Below are 21,795 nucleotides of genomic sequence, written 5' to 3' on the forward strand. Positions count from 1 at the left end.
CAAGTCATCAAGAAACAACATGCTCCAGGTGGGAGAAACACAGGAATTAAAGTACCCATCAGGCAGTGCCCTGGGCGTCCCGCTCCGGCTCCTGTTTGGACGGCACAGCCTCCACCCTGCTCCTGGCCTTCGCCAGTCGCCACCTTCCCACCCGCCTCCGAGACCGGCCAACAGCGGTTTCTCTTCTACCTCCACTCCTCATTGCCGAACAGCCATGCTCCCAAGTTCACCAGAATCACTCCCCCAGGCGGAGGCTGCACGCTCGCCTGGCCGGGCACCTGCGGGCTCACACCCACCTCTCTCTGGGCTTCGCTTTCCGCTTTCCACCGGGATGTGTGGCTCGAGGGCGAAGGCGGGGGCCGCTTCTGCAGGGAGATGAGTTGGCGGAGAAGCCGAGGGCGCCCAGTGCGGCCGCGTTCTCTCCAGGACATGCTGACGCCTCCCCGGGGTGATGGGCAAACGCAGGGCCAGGGCAGCCACCCCGGCCTCGGCCTGCGAGAGGAGCCTGGCCAGGCCCTCGGGGTGCTGCAGGCCTGGTTCTCCCGCGCCGGCCCTCAGCTCCGAGACTTCCTGCAGAACCACTTCCGGGTGAGGAGGTGGAACTCATCAAGAAGACGGCCACACCTGCCTCACCTCCACAGGCTGGCTGGCGAGTGTCTCTTCCAAAGGCTCCCCCTCAAGACGACTAGGAGCCTAGAGGCCTTTGAGGGGCCCCTCTGCATCCCCTGGTGTCTGGCTTTTGCCTGAGCCTCTCCCCGAAACTACTAGCCATTATATACATATTGATTTCAGAGAGGAAGGGAGAGGGAGGGAGATAGAAATATCAATGATGAGAGAGAGTCATTGATCAGCTGCCTCCTGCACACCCCACACTGGGCATGGAGCCCGAAAACCGGGCATGTGCCCTGACCGGGAATCGAACCATGACCTCCAGGTTCATAGGTCAATGCTCAACCACGGAGCCATGCCAGCTGGGCATACTAGCCATTCTTTTAACCCTTGAAGCCCTCTCCCATGCATTGGACCAATGAAACAATTAAGCTTTTTGCAGCCAAAAGACCTACCCTCCCTGCGACGCACCGTTGTAACATTCAGAAGTTCAAGGGTGAAGTGAAAATCCTAAATGCTTCCTGAGAGAATGAACCTGAAACGAATGAGTGTCTGAGCAGCATCCGCGTTCTCCTTGACAACACTTAACGCTGGAGGCAATGGAGCAACACCATGGAAGTTCTGCCACTTCCGATCTAGACTCTAATTCCATCCAAATCAGCATTTCAGAGGAAAAATGAAATAAAGGCATTTTCACAGACATTCAAGGAGTCACACACAGGCCTTTTCTAATAGATTTTGTCAGGCAAGAAAAAAAAAGTTAATTCAAAAAGGGGAAGACGTGGGATCCAAGAATCAACAGTAACCAGAGAAACCAATAGAACATCGTTTGGAAATATATTTTAAAATCTTAACAATAATCTGCAGCTAGAAATCCCAGAAGATCTAAACTTGGGTGGTAGCAGATTTGGAGAGTGAAGAGGTTGGAGTGAAAACATGCCTAGGGCCTAGTTTTGTTTAGGTTGCGAAAGAGAAATAGATTAATTCGAAGTAATTGATTTGCAATCAATAGTCCAAATATTAATTAACCTAGCAATGAGAAACGGGACGTAACTCTAGATATGAGATTTTCTTCAATAAAAGCAAATAATAATGTATAAAAAAATCTGACAATCTCAACAAGGCCATGATTTTCTATAAATATTATGAATTAGTGAAAATTGATCCAAGAAGAGGTAGAAACTATGAATAGATAAATGGATTAATATGCTTATAAAAGGTAGGCAAAGCTCAAGCCCCTTTTTATATATTTTTTATTGATTTTTGAGAGAGAGGAAGGGAGAGGAAAGAGAGAGAGATACCAATATACTAAAGGAACATCAATCAAGCACCCTTCACATGTCCCCACAGGGGATTGAGCCGGAAACCTGGGCCTGTGCCCCTCCTGGGAATCGAGCTGAAAGGTGTTACTGTTACGGTTATTAATAACATGGATAAAGAGATAAAGATGCCGCACCGAATAGTACTTGTGGAGGACAGAATTAAACAGGTCAACCCAGCAAGATACAACTTAGTAAGGGTAAATAAAAGTCCCGCGTGTGGACGTTAAAAATCAATTTCATAATTACAGGATGGGGAAGCTTTGCTTGGCTGGCGTGCTTGTCCCCCCGACTAAGCCGTAAGCTCCTTGCGGGAGAAAATTGAGGGGATTTCGTTGACAGCCAGCTCGGAGTGAAACAAAGGCGTGGAGAGACACACTGTCAGCGGCATCCTGACCACAGCTCAGGGTCAGGATGGGGGGCGGGGGCAGAACCACATCCCAGGAGCCTGTGGAGAAACGGGTGGCTGTGCCTGGAGAAGACAATCTGGGGGACAGGAAGGGACAGGTGGCCAGGCCTGTGTCTGAAGGCCTGTCTCTGGGAGAGGAAATGGATTTGCTCCAGAGGCCAGAATGAGCACGGCTGGCTGGTGGCTCCGGGAACGCTGGGTGGCATCAGGACAAGAGCGCGTTTCTAACACCGGAGCCGCCGCTCTCGGCCTCAGCTGCCCATCACCTGAAGGGTTTGCCTCATACTGATGCCAGCACCCTCCCCGGAACAATTCATAGGCACCGAGGGCGGGCCCCAGGAAGTAACGGTTTTGACAAAGGCGCCAGGTGATGACATTGTGCCGCCATGATCGTGGAGAGGGACGGAAAATCCACCAAGGCGCTGACTCCACAGAACCGATAGACGCGTCGCCAGGAGTGTTCCAGCCGGAGTCGGGGGCCTGTCGGTCAGGGTTGGTGTTCCAGGGGACCTGCGTCAGGGGAGAAAGAGGTGAGCTTCAGACCCACTCCAGGAGCTACAGATCCAGGGTGGAGAGTGATTTGACGCCATCGAACCGCAGAAGAAGACGTGGAGACTCCGGCAGCTGCGGGAGCTGTGCCCACGGCTGAGGACAGACAGCCAGATCCCCAACCCTGGCGACACGGGTTCTCATAGTGGACTTTCTTACCCAAATGCACAGTTTGAGTCAGAGGATAATCTGTGTGGAAGGGTAAAGAAAATGAAAAGTTGCCCGGCTGGTGTGGCTCAGTGGTTGAGCGTTGACCTGTGAACCAGGAGGTCACAGTTTCATTCCTGGTCAGGGCACGTCTCCAGTTTGCATGGCTCCATCTCTGGTGTGGGGCGTGCAGGAGGCAGCTGATCCTTGATTCTCTCTCATCATTGATGTTTCTCTCTCTCCTCTCTTCCTCTCTGAAATCAATAAAAAATATATTTTTTTAAAAAAGAAAATTGAAAGTTTAGGTAGAGAGTGCAGAATAAAGGTATTTAAGTCCATGACCTAGGTATTCTTTTTTTTTTTAGCCAAGAAAGCAAGGATTTATTAAGGACACGGTGCCATGCCCGGAGTCACAAGTAACTCATGCTCAAAACCCTGGTCCCGATGTCTTCCAGGGGATGGATTGGGGGGCGGGGGGTCATTAATCATGGTGATTAATAGAGTCAGGGCCCTGGCCTCTACTGATTGGTTAGTGCTGGGGGTGGGGGTGGAGCATTGCACCTGGGCCCAATGTCAGCCATGGAGAGTTTCTGTCCAATTTTGCAAGAGTTTGTTCTGTGGGATCGTTCTGCTTTCCTGGAGCTAAAACACAACTGAGGCTGAGATACTATGTTGAGTTTGAGTGAAAACTCTGTCCCAGGAGCCAACACACCCCGGACACTGTTTCTAAGAGCACTGCATGCCCAGAAGGCACCTCGCTGTCCCGAAGGCCGAGTGACTAACGGGGAGGGAGGGGTGAGTCAGGGCGCGGGGTGAGGCCAGTTTGAGTCAAAGGGGAAAAGGTCAAAAGAAAAGACCAGATTTAAGAAAATGAGGTTTCTGCATGGTGACAATCCCCCCTTCCTTCTGGTCACCCCTCAGGCTTGGGGACCATCGGGCAACGGGTCCAGGTTCAACCAAGAGGGCGGCTTCGCTCCTCAGACGGAGTCGGCTCTGTCCGCCCCTCGGGCCCTCTGCTCTGGCTCCTACCAGCCCACACGCCCACCTCTCCCGCGATGGCCGCTGGGCCTCAGCGAGGGCAGCTGGGTGGGTGTTTCCACTGGAAAAGCTGTGGCCTTATTTCCACGTGGAGGCTCGCCTGTCCCCTAGCTTCTGCCCATCGCGTCCCCAGCCCAACGCCAGCTCTCGTCTCGAGCGACATTACTCTCTCCGCGTTGAATCCCCTCCCCTTGGAACACTCTGGGGGACGGCCGCCGGTGTCCCCGTCCCCGTGCCGGCCAGGCCGCGCCCTCCTGGGCGTTTCGTTCCCATAAACATCGATCAGAGCCTGGCGCCTCCAGACCTGGCTCTGGGCCCCTCTCTGAACGCTCCCCGGTTCTACTTCTACACCTTTCTACCCCTGGGTGTGCGGCTGTGTCAGAGCAGCCCCGCTGTGTCACCAGCAGCCCCGGATCCACACAGCACCACCCCCTCTGACTCCTGACAGAATGGCATTTCAGCCACAGAATTCTTCGGCGCTTCCTATACTTCCCATCGTGAGAAGACAGCGCTCGGCCCTGGGTCCCACACACCGAGGGCCGGGAACTAGCATATCTCTGCTGCGTGTCCTCCTCCACATGAAACTGTAGTTAGTTAGTTAGTTAGTTAGTCCTCACCCGAGGATATTTTTCCATTGATTTTTAGAGAGAGTGAAAGAGAGAACGAAAGACAGAGAGAAACATCGATGCGAGAGAAACACTTCAACAGGTTGCCTCCTGCACGCAGCCCGACCAGGGCCCGGGAACCTGCAACCAAGGTGTGTGCCCTGGACCGGAACTGAACCTCTTGGTCCGCAGACTGACGCTCTATCCACTGAGCTACACCGGCCAGGGCTGAAACTGTATTTCCTTGTGTTGTTCTTTGCAGATACGGGTCTCCCTGACGCGGGACATGGATGGATACCAAACAGAGAGATTTTCTGGTGATGTGACTACAGATTGAAGGGGGGTGGGGGATGTTATAAACCACAGCGCTGTCTCCTCAAGGCCAAGTGCGCTTTTTAAAACGTTCCCTCTCCATCTGGGGCAACTGCTCAGCTCATCAATGCTTTATTTGTCAAAGCAAACGACTGGCCTTACAAAACATCTATTCAGACACCGTGACTCAGAACGCCGGGACTTTCCTGCTTGTCTGGGAATCATGTTTATGATACAAACGCCCGGGCAATAAAAGCCTCCGTCCACGTGTCAGAGACCTTCACGATCTTAAAGAAAGAATTTTAAAAGCTGCCTGGCTGTTCTCCTTTGTCCTCCTTCTGCCGTGTAAATGCCATTTGTGGGGCTTCGTTGTCCCTGGAAATAACCAGTCGGTGGGGTGTTAGGGTCGTGGAACTCTGTGTGTCCATTAGAATTTGTCCGAATCTGGGGAGTATACACTCCAAGGGGGAACCCCAGGGTACAGTGCGGGCTCTGGGGGGGATGTTCATGGGGGGGGCTGCCCGTGGGGGGCAGGGGCATGGGGGAAATCTCTATACCTCCTGCTCGATTTGTCTGTGACCAAACCTGCTCTAAAAAGTAAAGTCTGTTTTAAAAATAAATAAATAACCAGTCCCATTGGAAGTAGCCCTCCTGCCACACTCACGGCTCCGGGAGGATTTTGAAAGAGGCTTCCCTGCGAGACACGGAGAGTACAGGTGTCGGAGCAGGAGGCCGGGCTTTGGGTGGATGGCGACTCCCCTGGGACGTTCACCCCATGCCTCCCTCCCTGGGAACCTCCGCGCAGGTCTTCGCATGACCATTGCTCCCTGTCACGTGAGCTCGACGCAAGGGGCATCTCCTCGGAAGGGCCCCCTCGCCTTCTGAAACCGCCCAGCCATCAGCCCGCCTCGCCCATCGGCGCCTCGTGGCACTGTCTCCCGACTAGGAAGTGCTCCCGGTGCTCAGAAAAATGCCTCTTCGTTCACGTGTTACTCCGAGCCAACAAGCTGCTGTCAAGAGGGTATTTGCCTACATGACCAGGACGCTGCCCAGCTGATGCCGAGGAAGCAGGCAGTGTTGGCTGCCACAGCTGTTTCGCGGCGCGCCCAGCGGCATCCCGTGGCGGTGCGCCCGGCGGCATCCCGTGGTGGTGCGCCCGTGGCATCCCGTGGTGGTGCGCCCGTGGCATCCCATGATGGTGTGCCCAGTGGCAAACCGTGGCCCACCAGCAGCGCGGCGTCTAAGGCAGGAGGGTGCACACACCCATGTCCGCTGGGCAGCCTCGGTGGGAGGGGCAGAGGCGCTGGCCCACATGGAGTGCTGCTTCCTACCTGGACACAAAATGTTCTTCCTTGTAAACATCTCCACGGGAGACTCTCGTTTCTGGCTCACATGCAGGCTGGCTCCTCCGCCCCACGCGCAGGATGGGCCCTAACTACCACTGCGCCCCCAGCCCCGCGGCCAGCGACTCAGGAACAAAACCGCAGATGGAAAGTTTGGGATATTATCGCCCGCCCGGTGTGGCTCAGTGGTTGAGCGTCAACCTATGAACCAGGACCATGGTCAGCAAACTGCGGCTCGGCAAACCATGGCTCGTGAGCCACATGCAGCTCTTTGGCCCCTTGAGTGTGGCTCTTCCACAAAATACCCGACTTCTGTGCATGGGCCACGAAGTTTCAATCGCACTGTATGTGCGTGCCCGCACGTGGTATTTTGTGGAAGAGCCACATTCAAGGGGCCAAAGAGCCGCATGTGGCTCGTGAGCCACGGTTTGCCAACCACGGAACCAGGAGGTCACGATTCTATTCCTGGTCAGGGCACAGGCCCGGGTTGCAGGCTCGATCCCCAGTGTGGGGCGTGCAGGAGGCAGCCGATCCATGATTCTCTCTCATCATTGATGTGTGTTTCTCTCTCCCTCTCCCTACCTCTCTGAAATCAATAAAAATATATATATTTTTAAAGTTTGGGGTATTATTTCTCTTCCAAGGGAGATCATCGCAGAACAAAGGCCCAACCATATCAGAGTGGGGGAGCCACCAAGAACTCGGAGAGCCCCAGGTCTGCGCATCCTCACTGGGGAGGCATATATGCGTGTTATAGAGCCATGTACCTGGCATCATATGTATTATATCATGTACTATGTATAGTTCATGTAGCATACATAGAACAGAATAGGCTAAAACACATCACATTATTACAAACTAATTTACAGAGATGGGGTCTTACATGCAGAATGTAGTCTCTATATGTTAAGAGTGGCCAAATCTCAGCCCCTTTCCACATCCACACCCTTGCCCAGCCTTGTCGTGACCAGACTGTGTTCTCTTGCCCAAGGGGCTTGGGCTCAGCCATGTGACTCGCCGTGGCCGTGGCCGTGGCGTGTGGTGGGAGGAAAGTGTGCCCCTTCCCCGCCTCAGCCACAGCGACCGCCTCCATTCCCCCCTGCACCCCTGCCACCATCGCCGGGAGAACATGCTCAGCTGGCCTCCTGGGACCTCCAACCCCCGGGGAGGTGGGGCCAGCCGTGGCGGGGGCGGTCCCGGAGCAGGACCGCCCTGGGCACCTGCCACACCCACAGACACGGGAACAGCCTCCATTCACTGTGGTTTTCATTGTGGTTTTCAGCCACTGAGCTTGGGAGCCTGGGGAGCTGCTATTCGGTGTGATGTGGCGGCATAAACACTGACACACGGGCTGTGGCTATTTCTTACGAAAACCGTAAACCGCCCGCCTACATGCGCCTCTGTCATTTTTCTCTGTTCTCCACATCACCCGCCGGTCCCTCCGCTGACATGTGTGTGTTGAAAGCAGTGAGGAATTAGCAAACACCGTGTCCCCGTGCCCATAGTTGCTTATTGTCTGAACATCTGTCATGTTTGCTGCAGGCCATTCCTAGTGCACACGATTGCCCATGAAGATGGAGGCTGCTCCGAGCCGGGAACTGCCTCTAGCCCACCCACGATGAGCCAGCGAGGGCGATGCCCACGCCTCCCGGTCGTCCTGGTGTCCGCGGCGCTGGTCTGTGTGGAGGAGTCGGCGGGAGCTGGGAGAGGACTGAAGGGGCAAAGAGCGAGGTCAGAATCACTCAGAGAGAAACCGCCTGTGGGTCCCCTGGTTCAGACCCACGGAACCTGCCCCTGCCGGGGACGTCCTGTCCCGAGGTGTTCATGAGGGTTGCAAAGAGGACCACACGTCATCACCCCCGTGGGAAAATGGCTTAAAATCTCGGTGAGGCCCGCCCTGGCCAGTGTGGCTCAATGGATAGAGCATCGTTCTGCAGACCAGAGGGTCCCGGGTTCAATTCCAGTCAAGGGCAAAGGCACGTACCTCAGTTGTAGGCTCCTCCCCAGACCAGCCCAGCCCAGCCCGGGCCCTGGTCGGGGTGCGTGCAGGAGGCAACCAATCAATATGTATCTCTCACATCGATGTTTCTCTCTGTCTCTCCCCCTCTCTTCCACTCTCTCTAAAAATCAATGAAAAATATCCTTGGGTGAGGGTTGAAAAAAACCACCTCAGTGAGGCCATTTATACGCTCACAGGCCTCCCAACCAATCAGTGGAAAATTTCTTTAGAGGTTCCATGATGTGTGTGCCAACTCCTAAGAACAGATGCACGCACACGCATACACACACACACACACACACACACACACACGCACGGCTGCGTGCAGACTCCTGTGCTCTCAGTCCTGGGAGCAGAGACTTGCTGAGGGCAGCACCGGTCCCTGCTGAGACAGGTCTCCCCCTAATCTTCTCCTTCCAGCATCCGCGGTCTGTCCCAGCCCCTCTCACACTCCACTCCCCCACCAAGCTCCCCGAAAGGTGCTCAGTGGCCCAGCCGAGGCAGAGAAGCAGGATGCACTGGGGTTCGCGCTGCGCTGGACTGCACGCAGGGGAAGAAAAGTGACCGAGTGCAGGGGAAGGCGCCTTTGATCCGAGGTGGAGGAGCACAGCATGCCTGCAGGGAGTCATGGGGAGCCAGAAGAGGCTGATGAGAAGCACCGCTCGGCTCTGGGAATTACACGTCATTCCCAAGCTTGTGTATGTCCCCCTGCAGGCTCCGTGTAAAAACAACCCAGAGCCATGGCTGGGGCTGGAGAGGCTGCTGTACTGGGTGCTGAGCCTGGGTGCACCTGAACCTTGCCCCTCCCCCCAGGCACCGGCCCCTGGGCGCTCCCTCTGCACAGCTCAGGCTCGGCCCAGCCGCCCTTCCCACCCTGGCAGCCTCCGCGAGCCTTTCGCCAAGGTTCTGGGCTCTTTCAGTCAACATGACCCATTCCACATCCTCTTACTAATGCCTACCCACTTCCCCTGCAGTCAGGCCTGCAAGCCCGGCTTTGATCTGCCTGACACGTCACGTGGGCTGCGCTTCTGAGCACAGCCCCTCCCATGGCCGAGGCCCACTCCCGGCGGCCCCGAGCAGAGAGCTCAGCTCCTCCTCCCCTCTGTGCTCACTATGGAGAGCCCACTGGGACTTGCTGAACATCCCATCACAGGCTGTCATGACCCCTATATCCGGTCCAGTTTGAGGGAGCATAACGCATTTAGCTCAAGAACTAACCATGATTCCGAAACCAGTAAATTCATATGTAGATATTATTGCTTTCAGAGAAGAAGGGAGAAGAGAGAGATAGAAACCTCAGTGATGAGGGAGAATCATTGATCAGCTGCCTTCTGCACACCCCACCCTGGGGATGGAGCCCGCAACCTGGGCCTGTGCCCTGACCGGGAATCGCACCGTGACCTCCTGGTTCCTAGGCCAATGCTCAAGCCCTGAGCCACGCCGGCCGGGCTGAAACCAGTAAATCCTGAGAAGCTGACTGGGGTGCCTGACAGAGGAGACCTCCGGACAGGGCCTCCTGCAGCTCCTACGCCCTTTCCTATGGCGCAGCGTCATCCGCAGCGCCCGGCCCAGTCAGCGTGGCTGTGATGGGCGCTTGCCAAGGACATGAGCTGCTGCCCACTTTCCTCCTTGGACCCCTCTCTGCAGAAACAGCGCCTGGCATTCCGATTGCTGGCCCGACGAGCCGGAAGCACTTCTGAGGGACGCACCCGGCTGTTCTCTCCCCGGAGGTGACAGCGGACGCTTCGGGGAAACCTGAAGGTGAGCACGGTCCGCGTTTAACAAAAATGGTCGAATGCCGGCAGCTCACCCCAAGGATCCAAAGCAAACAGCCAGGACCGGGCGCAGGCTGCTGGCAAGCCTCCCATCTTACATGAGCTGCCACGGGCCACGTCATCAAAAACCTTAAATCACAAAGGACCTGCCTTTATTAAATATTCAGGCCGTTTCTGTTTCACCAAATCACGGCCCTTTGTCGCTGCGTGGCCTGACATGCAGGTGAGCTGAAGATCACCCCGCTTCCTCTTGGCAGCCCGAGTCAGGAAAGCCCTGGCTCTGCTGCTGACTTGCTGTCTGGGGTGGAGATCAAAGAGGCCTCCTCCCCCAGCGGATTCCGTCTGCAGGGCCCTGGCCTCGCAGTGTGGTCCTGGCCGCTCCCGCTCCTCCCACGCGGCTCGCTCGGGAGGCGCAGCCGATGTATGTGACTGGGCTTGTGAGTGACAGTAATTGCCGTTCTGTGAAGTCACCTCCAACCAGGGAGGAACTTGCCCTCCAGACACACGCCTCAGACTCCCGTGCAGAGATAAGAGCGGATTCAGAAAAGAAGGTTATCCAGGCCTATTCATCTCATCGCGGTGCCGCTACCACCAACGCGCTCTTCTCCTCCTCAGGCGTGGGTCTCCCCTAACGCACTGCCTGCCGCCAAGTGGGGCCACGGCTTATGTCTGTTTCCTCAAATCTCTGTTTTCTTGATGCTTGGACCACCCGAAGCGCCCAAGGCAATGGGATCTTTGAAAAAATGTTTTTAAATATATTTTTATTGATTTCAGAGAGGAAGGGAGAGGGGGAGAGAGAGAGAGAGAGAGAGAGAGAGAGAGAGAGAGAGAGAGAATCATATCAGAGAGAATCACTGATTGGCTGCCTCCTGCTCACCCCACACTGGGGGTCAAGCACACAACCCGGGCATGTGCCCTCCTGGTTCATAGGTCAACCCTCAACCATTGACCCACACCTGCCGGGCTGGCTAACATATTTTAAATAAATTCTCACTTACTAGACTATTCACTTGTTCATGGAGGCTCCCCATCCCCATATCCAAAGAATAGGGGGAGGGGAGGGGAGAGGGAGGGAGGGAGAAAGGGATGAAGGGAGCAAGAGAGGAGGGAGGGAGGAAGGGAGGAAGGAGGGAGGGAAGGGGGAGGGAGGGGGAGGGAGGGAGAAAGGGATGAAGGGAGCAAGAGAGGAGGGAGGGAGGAAGGGAAGGAGGAGGGAGGGAGGGGGAGGGAGGAGGAGGGAGGGGGAGGGAGGGGGGGAAGAAAGAGGGAGGGAAGAGGGGGAAGGGAGGAGGGAGGGAGGGAGAGAGGATGAAGGGAGGGAAAGAGGGGGGAGGAAGGGGGGAGAAAGGGAGGGAGGGGGAGGGAGAAAGGAGGGAGGAAAGAGGGGAGAGGGTGGAGGGAGGGAGGGAGGAGGGAAGGAGGGAGAGAGGATGAAGGGAGGGAGGAACGGAGGGAGGGAGGAACACAGGGAGGGAGGGAGGGAGGAGGGAGGGAGGAACACAGGGAGGGAGGAGGGAGAGGGAGGAGGGAGAGGGAGGAGGGAGGGGGAGGGAGGTAGAGAGGGAGGGAGGGAAGGGGGAGGAAGGGAGGGGGAGGGAGGAAGGAGGGTGGAAAGGGGGGGAGGGAGGGAGAGAAGGAAGGAAAAATGAGGGAGAGAAGAGGAGAGGGAAGGAGAGAGAATGAAGAGATATAATACTTAACAACTTTTACTTGCTTTTGGCAGGAAAGTGTTTCATATGTTTTATTGTAATTAAACAGAAAAATGCACCCATTGGACACAGATACCACTTGTCATACAAATAATTCACCCCATAAACTGCATTTGCAAGGAAGCAAATTTCATCAGGTGGTTTGAAGACGGTGATAAAGTCACTTCATTCCATCTGCAAACCCATGGCAGAACCAGGAATGGAAGTGTAATTATATGAAGTCTCCTGCTAAGACTCTATGAAATATACAGTGAGCGGTGCCGTCTCTTCCCCCAATAGCTCCGGTGTGGACTTTCTGTCTGTGGGTTCGGCTTAGCACCCAGGGTTGTGCAGTCAGTGGCTGGTGCAGGGCCTGGGGCCCCGTCGCTGAGTTCGCGGCTGCTCCCTGAATGCCGGCACTGTGACCCACACAGCACAGGCTGCAGGCGCAGAGCTTCCCAGACCCGCTGGGGAGAGTCCCGGGGGGAACCCGCCACACTCCACAACATATTAATCACAGCCGAGTGGCAGCACGAATTGAACTGGTTCATTAATTATGGAAATTCCCTCGCCAAGTGACATCTTGTTAACGAGGTGGCCGCTTAGCACATTTCCACACGGTTCTTTCTGTCGGCGCAGATCTAACGTTTCACATCTGGTACTGAGGCGAGGTTTTCCTGTCCCTTCTTTAGGACGAAAAGGCTCTTTTACGCCTAACTCACATCGAAATAGGTACTCGTGTGTTTACCTGTGCCCACTGCGTGGATAGAGGTCGCGTGTTGGTCAAGGGAAGTGTGCGATGCCAGGATTTGTTTTACAAAGATTTGTAGAAGGAATCGGGGAAAGAGGTGTTGATTATGTTAAAGCCTTTGGGGCCGTGTCCAGGGCCCGCCCCTGGGGGCTCAGAGAACTCGGCGGTCACACGCCGGCCGGCCCTGCTGCTCCGCGCACGTGGGCTAAAATCGCTAAAATCGTGAGCAGGATGTGTGCCTTCTCACGGTGCCCTGAAGGAACTTCCGTGTGGGGGTCTTGTCTTTCCTCAACATGTGTGAATGAGACGGCTAAGCCACCGAACGTTCCCTTTCCACATTCAGGCCACTTACAGAAACCGACACGGTGGCTCTACACTATTCCACTTCAAGAGATCCTCCGTGTCTCCTCGACCCGCCCTGATAACAGAGCCCGGGCCCTGGGTCAGTGAGGCTGCTGGAGAGGCTGCCGTAGCGAAGGTCCAAGGAAGGGCCTCACACTGACAGAGGGTGTTCCTTTCACAGAAGGGCCCGATCACACATGTAGGAGGCGGGTGTGGCGTCCCACGGCACCAGACATGGTCACGGGACCCTCTGTCAGAGAACAGACACCAACTCTTCCTGGGACCTTCATGAAAAACAGTCTCCGGCGAAAATCTTAGCAGAAAAATAGAGTCCGGCCATTCATCTTCTCAAGTGGGACCTTTAAAAAAACCAACCTGCACATCAGCAACATACACTTAAAAACCAACAGCACCCAGGACGCTGCTCTGCGTGGTACCACAACGGTGGGTCCATGTCATTACACAGGTGTCCACACCCACAGACTGCACACTCCCCGGAGTGGCCCTGGTAACCAAGGCCCGAGGAGCAGCGCCTCAGACTGACAGAGGGTGTCTCTTTCCCAGAGGGCCCGGTCGTACATGTGGGGAGGCTAGCGTGGCACCCCACAGCATCGCAGTCCCAGGGTCTTTCCGTCTGCTCGCTCTGCCATCCGAAACGCAGGGCTGCCATGTTGCCAGCTGTTGGCCCGTGTGTGCCTCCATCAGCTTTGGGTGGTGATGATGTCGGCGCAGGTTTAGTGGCTGCAGCAAACACACCGCTCTGGTGGGGGGTCGATGCCGGGGGGTGGGGGGCTGTGCCTGTGAGGGGCCAGGAGGGACGTGGGACAGTGTTTTCAGAGCACGCTGACAACAGTGCCACGGATCCCACGTGGCTCTGAACCACTAGACCCATGGGCCTGCCACCTCCCATGTCCTCGTTTCCCTGGTGATTTCCGAACCATCGTGGGAGGTAAGATGTGGCAGGGACCTTGAAATGTCCTCAGAGCCACCCATCTGCTTCCGATCCTGATGTCCCTGAGAGAAAACAACAGCAGCACGAAACCTCCTGATGTGACCTCATCCGTGCCCGGGTCTGGCTAACATCACGCCCGCTCCCCTAAACACTGCAAGGGACGATGATCCAGACAGACAGGCTTCCACCGCGGGATGTGCGGATGGGGTGGGGAGGAGGCGGGGGGCAGAACCAGCAGCCCCGGGAAATCTGGCATCCGTGGGGAAAATACGTCTGGATTTCGGGAGGGCCCTTGGTCCCCGTGGGGAAAGGCCATGGTCTTGGAGGCGGTGCACAGAGAGGACGGGCCGGGTGAGAAACCTGACTCACACTGCATCCACGCAGCGGCATCCACGCGGCGGCATCCACGGGGCTGCATCCACACGGCAGCATCCACGCAGCGGCATCCACACGGTGGCATCCACACGGCAGCATCCACGCAGCGGCATCCACGCAGCGGCATCCACACGGTGGCATCCACACGGCAGCATCCACGCAGCGGCATCCACACGGCGGCATCCACGCGGCTGCATCCACACGGCAGCATCCACGCGGCGGCATCCACACGGCAGCATCCACGCGGCTGCATCCACACGGCAGCATCCACGCGGCGGCATCCACACGGCAGCATCCACGCGGCGGCATCCACACGGCAGCATCCACGCGGCGGCATCCACACGGCAGCATCCACGCGGCGGCATCCACACGGCAGCATCCACGCGGCGGCATCCACGCGGCGGCGTCCACACGGCAGCATCCACGCGGCTGCATCCACACGGCAGCATCCACGCGGCGGCATCCACACGGCAGCATCCACGCGGCTGCATCCATGCAGCGGCTCTGGCTCAAAGGGAAGCCAGACCAGTTCCCCTCAAAACGGCTTCTCAGCAGCAGGTGGCCATCCACCGCCTGGAGAGCAGCGGGTGGACGTGGGGCTTGAACCCCCGCTGCTGGGAGCGGCTCTCTCTACCATCAAAGGACAAAGAAGGCAGACCCGCCCGTGGCGAACCGTCTCCTGCAATGGGACTCTGCTGCAGACAGGCTGCGCCGTTGCCCCGTTTCAGAGAAACCTTATAAAATATGAACTAAGAACTCAGCGTGGAGGCGGCCCTGTGAGCAGCACGGTCTGGGGCGCGCCGTGAGGAGGTCAACTAAAGGCAGGCTCCAGCAGCCTCTTGCCTCCGCCCCGCTTCCCACCGCGGTCTCATTATCCCCTGATGGACGCGGGCGCGCCAGCTGTTAGGAAAGACATTCTCACCCACCAGGCAGCGTCTGTTTTCATAAAACTAAATGTGGGGACCGGGTGGGACGCTAGAGCGTGGAAATAACTGTACTAATTGTTCAAGTAAAATGCAAAGAGCCGGCTTACGGCCGATGACAGTGAACAGTCATGAAAAGTGTGTGTTCGTCGGTGCAGTCACTACAGCCCGGAAATCGTTTCAAATGTGATTCATTCCGGATGGAACAGGAAGGGCAGCAAAAGCGCCAACATCGACCCAGGCAGGTCACCGAGGTCCCAGCCACCCTGTCCCCGAGCGGAGGTCACTGCCTTCCCACCCCCCACCCACCCACGGGGGCTGAGCCAGCTCCGTGCAGCCACCAGCCACACACAGGCACTCACACGCACCCGCACACACATGCACGCACGCACTCACACGCACACACAGGCACTCACACGCACCCGCACACACACGCACGCACGCACTCACACGCACACACAGGCACTCACATGCACCCGCACACACACGCACGCACGCACTCACATGCACACACAGGCACTCACACGCACCCGCACACACACGCACGCACGCACTCACACGCACACACAGGCACTCACACGCACCCGCACACACACGCACGCACGCACTCACATGCACCCGCACACACACGCACACACACACAGGCATTCACACACACATGCATGCACGCACTCACACGCATACACAGGCACTCACATGCACCCGCACACACACGCACACACACACAGGCATTCACACACACATGCATGCACGCACTCACACGCACACACAGGCACTCACATGCACCCGCACACACACGCACACACACACAGGCATTCACACACACATGCATGCACGCACTCACACGCACACACAGGCACTCACATGCACCCGCACACACACGCACACACACACAGGCATTCACACACACATGCATGCACGCACTCACACGCATACACAGGCACTCGCACGCATGTGCGCGCATACACTCACACGTGTGTACACACACGCATACTCACATGCACGCGCACTCACATGCGCGCGTGCACACACTCACACGCACACACACAGCAATAGTCAGCCGAAGAGTGTGGAAGAGGGAGGGCCACGCCAGCCTCTTACGGACCGAGCAGCCCACGTGGGCCTTGAAGAAGGAGAACTCAGGTGAGAGTCTTGTTGGGCGAGGGGCTGGGGAAGGCGGCCGGTTCCCCGGTTTCAGAGGCCCCGAGACGAAGAGCCTGGATGGCCCCGCAGGCCCCGCAGGGAAGGAAGCCGGAGCGGACGGGCAGGAAGGGGAACGAGGCCGGAAGGGGCCACACGCTGCCGCTCCAACGTGCAGGCCTGGGGACTTGCAACTTGAGGAAAAGGCCCCAAGCTCCTCCTAAGGCTCGGAAAACGTACCGAAAACACACGCTTCTTCTAAGGCAGCGGTTCTCAACCTGTGGGTCGCGACCCCTCTAGGGTCGAACGACCCTTTCACAGGGGTCGCCTAAGGCCATCGGAAAACACATGTATAATTACATATTGTTTTTGTGATTCATCACTATGCTTTCATTATGTTCAATTTGTAACAATGAAAGTACATCCTGCATATCAGATATTTACATTGCGGTTCAGAACAGTAGCAACATTGCAGTGATGAAGTAGCAACGAGAATAATGTTATGGTTGGGGGTCACCACAACACGAGGAACTGTATGAAAGGGTCGCGGTGTTAGGAAGGTTGAGAACCGCTGTTCTAAAGAGAAAGGTCGTGGGTGGGAGAAAGGAGTGACCGTGGCCTCCAGTAGTCCGTTCCTCCTTTCGTGCCCTTAACTGGAACAACACTCTGCGTGATGAGCGAGTAAGACCCGCACGCAGAACCTCGCGGCACTCACCGCCAGAGGAGAAGTGCCGCATGTCTGCCTCAGCCCCTGTGAGAGAAGCCACTGGCCACAGGCCCGGGGAGTACAAGGGTGTCATCGTCCCAATCGTTTCCAAAAACTAAATGTTGACTCAACCTAATGAAGCTATTTGGGGTGAGATACTCCCCAAACTCAGAGACCGCCTGGTTTCCGAGCCCCCGCGCCGGCTCCGAGCTCCGAGCCGAAGGGCGGAGGATTCCTCCTCAGGAAGGTGGCCTGTGGCCTCCGTGTCAAGAACACATTTGTCCTCCCACAAATTCCAATCACGGAAACTTATTCTAAGGAATTAACCAGAGTTGTAAAAAAATGCATATGTAACTATTTCAGCCCCATTTCTGAAAATAAAAAATCTGAAAGCACCGAAGTGTCCACCCAGGGGAGAAGATGGGATGGGATGTTGCCGGTAACACTGGTTTTCGCTCTCGTGTCCCCCTGAAACAATACAATGCTGCATGTCCACTGTCACCGAGGAATAAAATAAAAAGTTTAACCTGGTGTTTCGAAGAGTGTTTAATGATATGCTCATGACATAATGTAATGTAACAGTGAGGATTTAAATTGTAGGTACAACATGATTGCAACTGTCTCTACAAAATGGTGAGAATTATTATTTTCATGATACTTTTCTGTATTTTCCAAGTTTCCCACAACGGGAATGTGTCCCTTCCAAAGTCAGAGGAGAAACCTGATTATTCAGAGGAATGACTCTGTCCCGAAGGAAAGCCGCCTTCAGAGCCGCTGTTCCCACAGGAGCCCAGCGCACGGGACGGACCGCGAAGGCTGCCGTGGCCGCCACCCTCCACGCTTCCTATCCAGGCCCCACGGCCACCCCGGCAAGACTGTCTACACCGGGGAAACACTGCGACCCACCCCCGGAGAGCCGGCCGACGGTGACTTCGTTACACAGAAGCTAAGAGTGTGGCCGAAGCAGCATGAGCAGCTGGGTCCCGTGGAGTCACTGACAGACGCAGCTGCCCCCCCCACCCTGTCATCAGGAGAGGCGGTTCCACACCTGCACCGCCCGCCCCACAGCACTGTGCCAGCTCCCAGTGACGGCACCCCGAACCCAAACTGCTGGGGGAGGGCTTGCTCCCAAGGACAGGTGGGGAGGAGAGGAGGGGGGAGGGGGAGAGAAGGAAGAGAGGGAAAGGGGAGGGAGTGGGGGAGGGGGAGGGAGTGGAGGGGGGAGTGGGAAAGGGGAATGGAGTGGGGAAGGGGAAGGGAGTGGGGGGAGGGAGGGGAAGTGGGAGGGAGTGGAGGAGGGGAAGGGAGTGGGAAGAGGGAGGGGAAGGGGGAGGGAGTGGGGGAGGGGAGGGGAGGGAGTGGGGGAGGGGAGAAAAGGGAGGGGACGGGAAGGAGGGAGAGGATCACACAAATAACTAAGTTAAACATCCGCTGAGAATAACATGTTCCTAGCGTTTCCGGGACAGGGAAGAACACATCTCTAGTCCTGGACGAAGGAGAATAGCCCCTCTGTGTCTCCTGCCAACGCCCTGCCCTGCACATCGCCGGCTTTGCCTGGTGCACGCCGCGGTGCACACAAGTGGTCCAGGTGCTTGAAGCTGGTGCCCAGGGACCCGCCCCCTGTGCAGGCATGATCGGCACCATCAATGCCCCTGCCTGCTGGCGGCGGTAGCGTGGACACAGAGCGACCCCTAGTGGCCAGCTGCGTGAAAATCGGAACGTGCGGGCTACATGGGGGGCGCTTATCATCCACCTACAACTGTACTTTTTAATATATATGTGTTTATTGATTTCAGAGAGAGGGAGGGAGAGAGAGAGAGAGAGGGAGGGAGAGGGGGAGAGAGAGAGAGAGAGAGAGAGAGAGAGAGAGAGAGAGAATCATCGGCTGGCTGCCTCCTGCACACCCCACGCAGGGGATGGAGCCTGCCACCCAGGCCTGTGCCCTGACCGGGAATCGAACCATGACCTCCTGGTTTATAGGTCGACGCTCAACCACAGAGCCCGCCGGCCGGCAAGTTTGCGTTACTTTTTTTAATCAGAGAACAATGTTATATTTTATCCCAACCACTTCTTCATAATGCACGTACCTTAAAAGTATAGGAATATCTGACCCCTTTTTGCATACAAATCGTGTTAGCCCGTTTGGTGATACTTCATAACCAAATTCGAAAGTCATGACAAATCGTGTACCCACGGACGCTCAACACGCCCCCTGTACACAAACATCAAAGGGACACACGGGTTGCTGGCACGAGCACGCATAGTTGGGGTAATTGTTGTTACTCACTCCGCTTCCGTCCGCCAACGAGAATACATCCTCTGCGCGATGCCCTCCCTGCTCTCGGGCGCGTCAAGTGACAGCTTGCGCGAAATCAAATCAAGGTCAAGTCACCTATGTGCTGCTGTGTCTGGCTGGAGGTCAGAAGTACCTTCCTACAGAGCCCTGAGGCCAGAATGAATTTCTGTCTACTCAGCATTCTACCTCCCAACCTCAGCTAACCGGGGGAGAGAGAGAGAGAGAGAGAGAGATTGATTCTCAACCCAGGGTTCAGCCTGTACTTGCAAATGACCAGGAGGAAGAAAGACATAAGCACAACCAACAGATGATGGGCTGGAAGCTCCCTTTTGCAAAGGCAAATATTTGATGACTATGGGCCCGATGCACAAAGTTCGTGCAAGAGTAGGCCTTCCTTCCCCCGGCTGCCGGCACCGGCTTCCCCCTGGTACCCGGGACCTGGGCTTCCCTCGCAGCACCGAGCTGCGTCCGGAAGGACGTCTGGTCTAATTGGCATATTACGCTTTTATTATTACTGATTCACTTCAGCTTGAATGATGCCGGTGGTAACCAGAAGAACGCTGGCCTGCAGGCAGCAAAGGAAGCGTGCTTGTCTGCGGGCCCCTCTCCGTGGTTGGACATCATGGGCGCGAGGCACAGGAGCTGCGTGACAAGCCACTGCGGCCGAGGCCTGGGAGGACGCGTCCCTCTCCTCATCACGCGCTGACCGTGTTTCCTGATGAACTTTAGTGTCCGCACGCACCATGGAGGCACACCTCCCCTTCCCGGCCTGCGGGTCACAGCGTTTACTTGTGTATAAGGCTCACTTTGGCTTCAAGAGAAAGGCATCTGGCCTGTGGATTCCTGTAAAGGCGGAGAAGTCAGGCCCTGCAGGAGGCAGCCCGGGGCCCTGCCTCCCCCATCATCACCCATCTCTCTGGCTCCCACTCCTGGCCGCCTCCTGTGAATTTTCTGGCCTGGCCGGCATGGCTCAGTGGCTGAGCGTCAGCCTATGAGCCAGGAGGTCACAGCTTGATTCCCAGTCAGGGCACATGCCCGGGCTGCAGGCTTGATCCCCAGTGTGAGGCATACAGGAGGCAGCTGATCAATGATTCTCTCTCATCATTGTTGTTTCCCTCTCTCTCCTTCTCTCCTCCTCTCTGAAATCAATAAAAATATTTTTTTTAAAGAAATAAGAAACCAAAATTTACCTAAGAAAACAAAATCAAATTCACGTGTCAATACCGGCCTCTTCAAGGTTAAGAAATACATCGCCCTTTAGACATCGCAGGAGCCGGGAAGCGCCGATGTGTGGGAACATGCACTGCACCCCATAAAACGCTCACACGCAAGCCTCTGAGCTGCTCTCTTTTCTGCGTCCAGAAAGATGCCAACCACTCGGTCCCGGACGAGGAGAGTGCCCAGGCCTGTTTGAACAAAGCCAACACCAGGCGGAGCGCGGACGGAGTGCCTGCTCCCTCCGGCGGCGAGTGAATGGCCCCCAAACGCCGGGAGCCCCGGGGCGTTGCAGGGGTGCTCTGAAGAGAGCCCACGGGCCCCCGCTAAGTCAGGCACCTGTCAATGCCCCAGATCGACGGCTGGGTGAGACCGGACTTTGGAAAAAGCACCGATTTCCTGCGGAACCAGGAAGCTTGAACAACTCCTGACTTTATTTCACAGTTTCCCTGAGAAGTAACATTGTCCACACCCTTCATTCTCAGAAATATTTTATTTTTTAATATATTTTTATTGAGTTCAGAGAGGAAGGGAGAGGGAGAGAGATAGAAACAGCCGATCCATGAGACAGAATCATGGATCGGCTGCCTCCTGCACGCCCCACACTGGGGATCAAGCTGGCAACCCGGGCCTGTGCCTTGATGGGGATTCAAACCGTGACCTCCTGGTTCATAGGTCAACACTCAACCACTGAGCCACACCGGCCCAGCAAAGTCAGCGCTTCTAATGTCTGGGACAGGCACCCTGAGTGGAGATGGCATCTAACAGAAACGGGAGCTGCCGTCGGACGGAGGGGTGCCCGCTGCCCACAGCTGCCCGGGCCACGCCTCGCTCGGTTCCCGGCAAACCTTTGTTTCTCTCTAAAGCACTGTTTGCTCGGCAGAAGCCAGGACACACGAGGACCTCCTACAGCAAATGTTGGTACAAAGAAGAAGTCCCACGTGACCAGAGGTATTCATCCAGGTATTTTTTCCGCCGCCCTCGCCAAGTTTACCAAGCAAGTGCGGAGGGACTCTCTTGTGTGAGTTCAGCTTGAGTTGCCCGGATACCACTCCTTGTGCTCAACGGAGAACATAAGTCTCATTGTTCCTCTCGCCACTCAAACCACAAGGTTCCCAATCAGATCACAGGTTGAGCCACAAGCGTGAACCTTGTGCATCTGAACTCTGCGTGGCTTGCCAACGCTGCCCGCTGGCACCAGAGGCAGCGGGCTCTACAGTCACGAAGATGTTTGGGCCCTGGACGGGTGGCTCAGTGGGTTGGGGCATCTTCCTGTACACCAAAAGGTTGTGGGTTTGATTT

This window comes from Myotis daubentonii, chromosome 3 (assembly GCF_963259705.1).
Source record: "Myotis daubentonii chromosome 3, mMyoDau2.1, whole genome shotgun sequence".
Classification (NCBI taxonomy): domain Eukaryota; kingdom Metazoa; phylum Chordata; class Mammalia; order Chiroptera; family Vespertilionidae; genus Myotis; species Myotis daubentonii.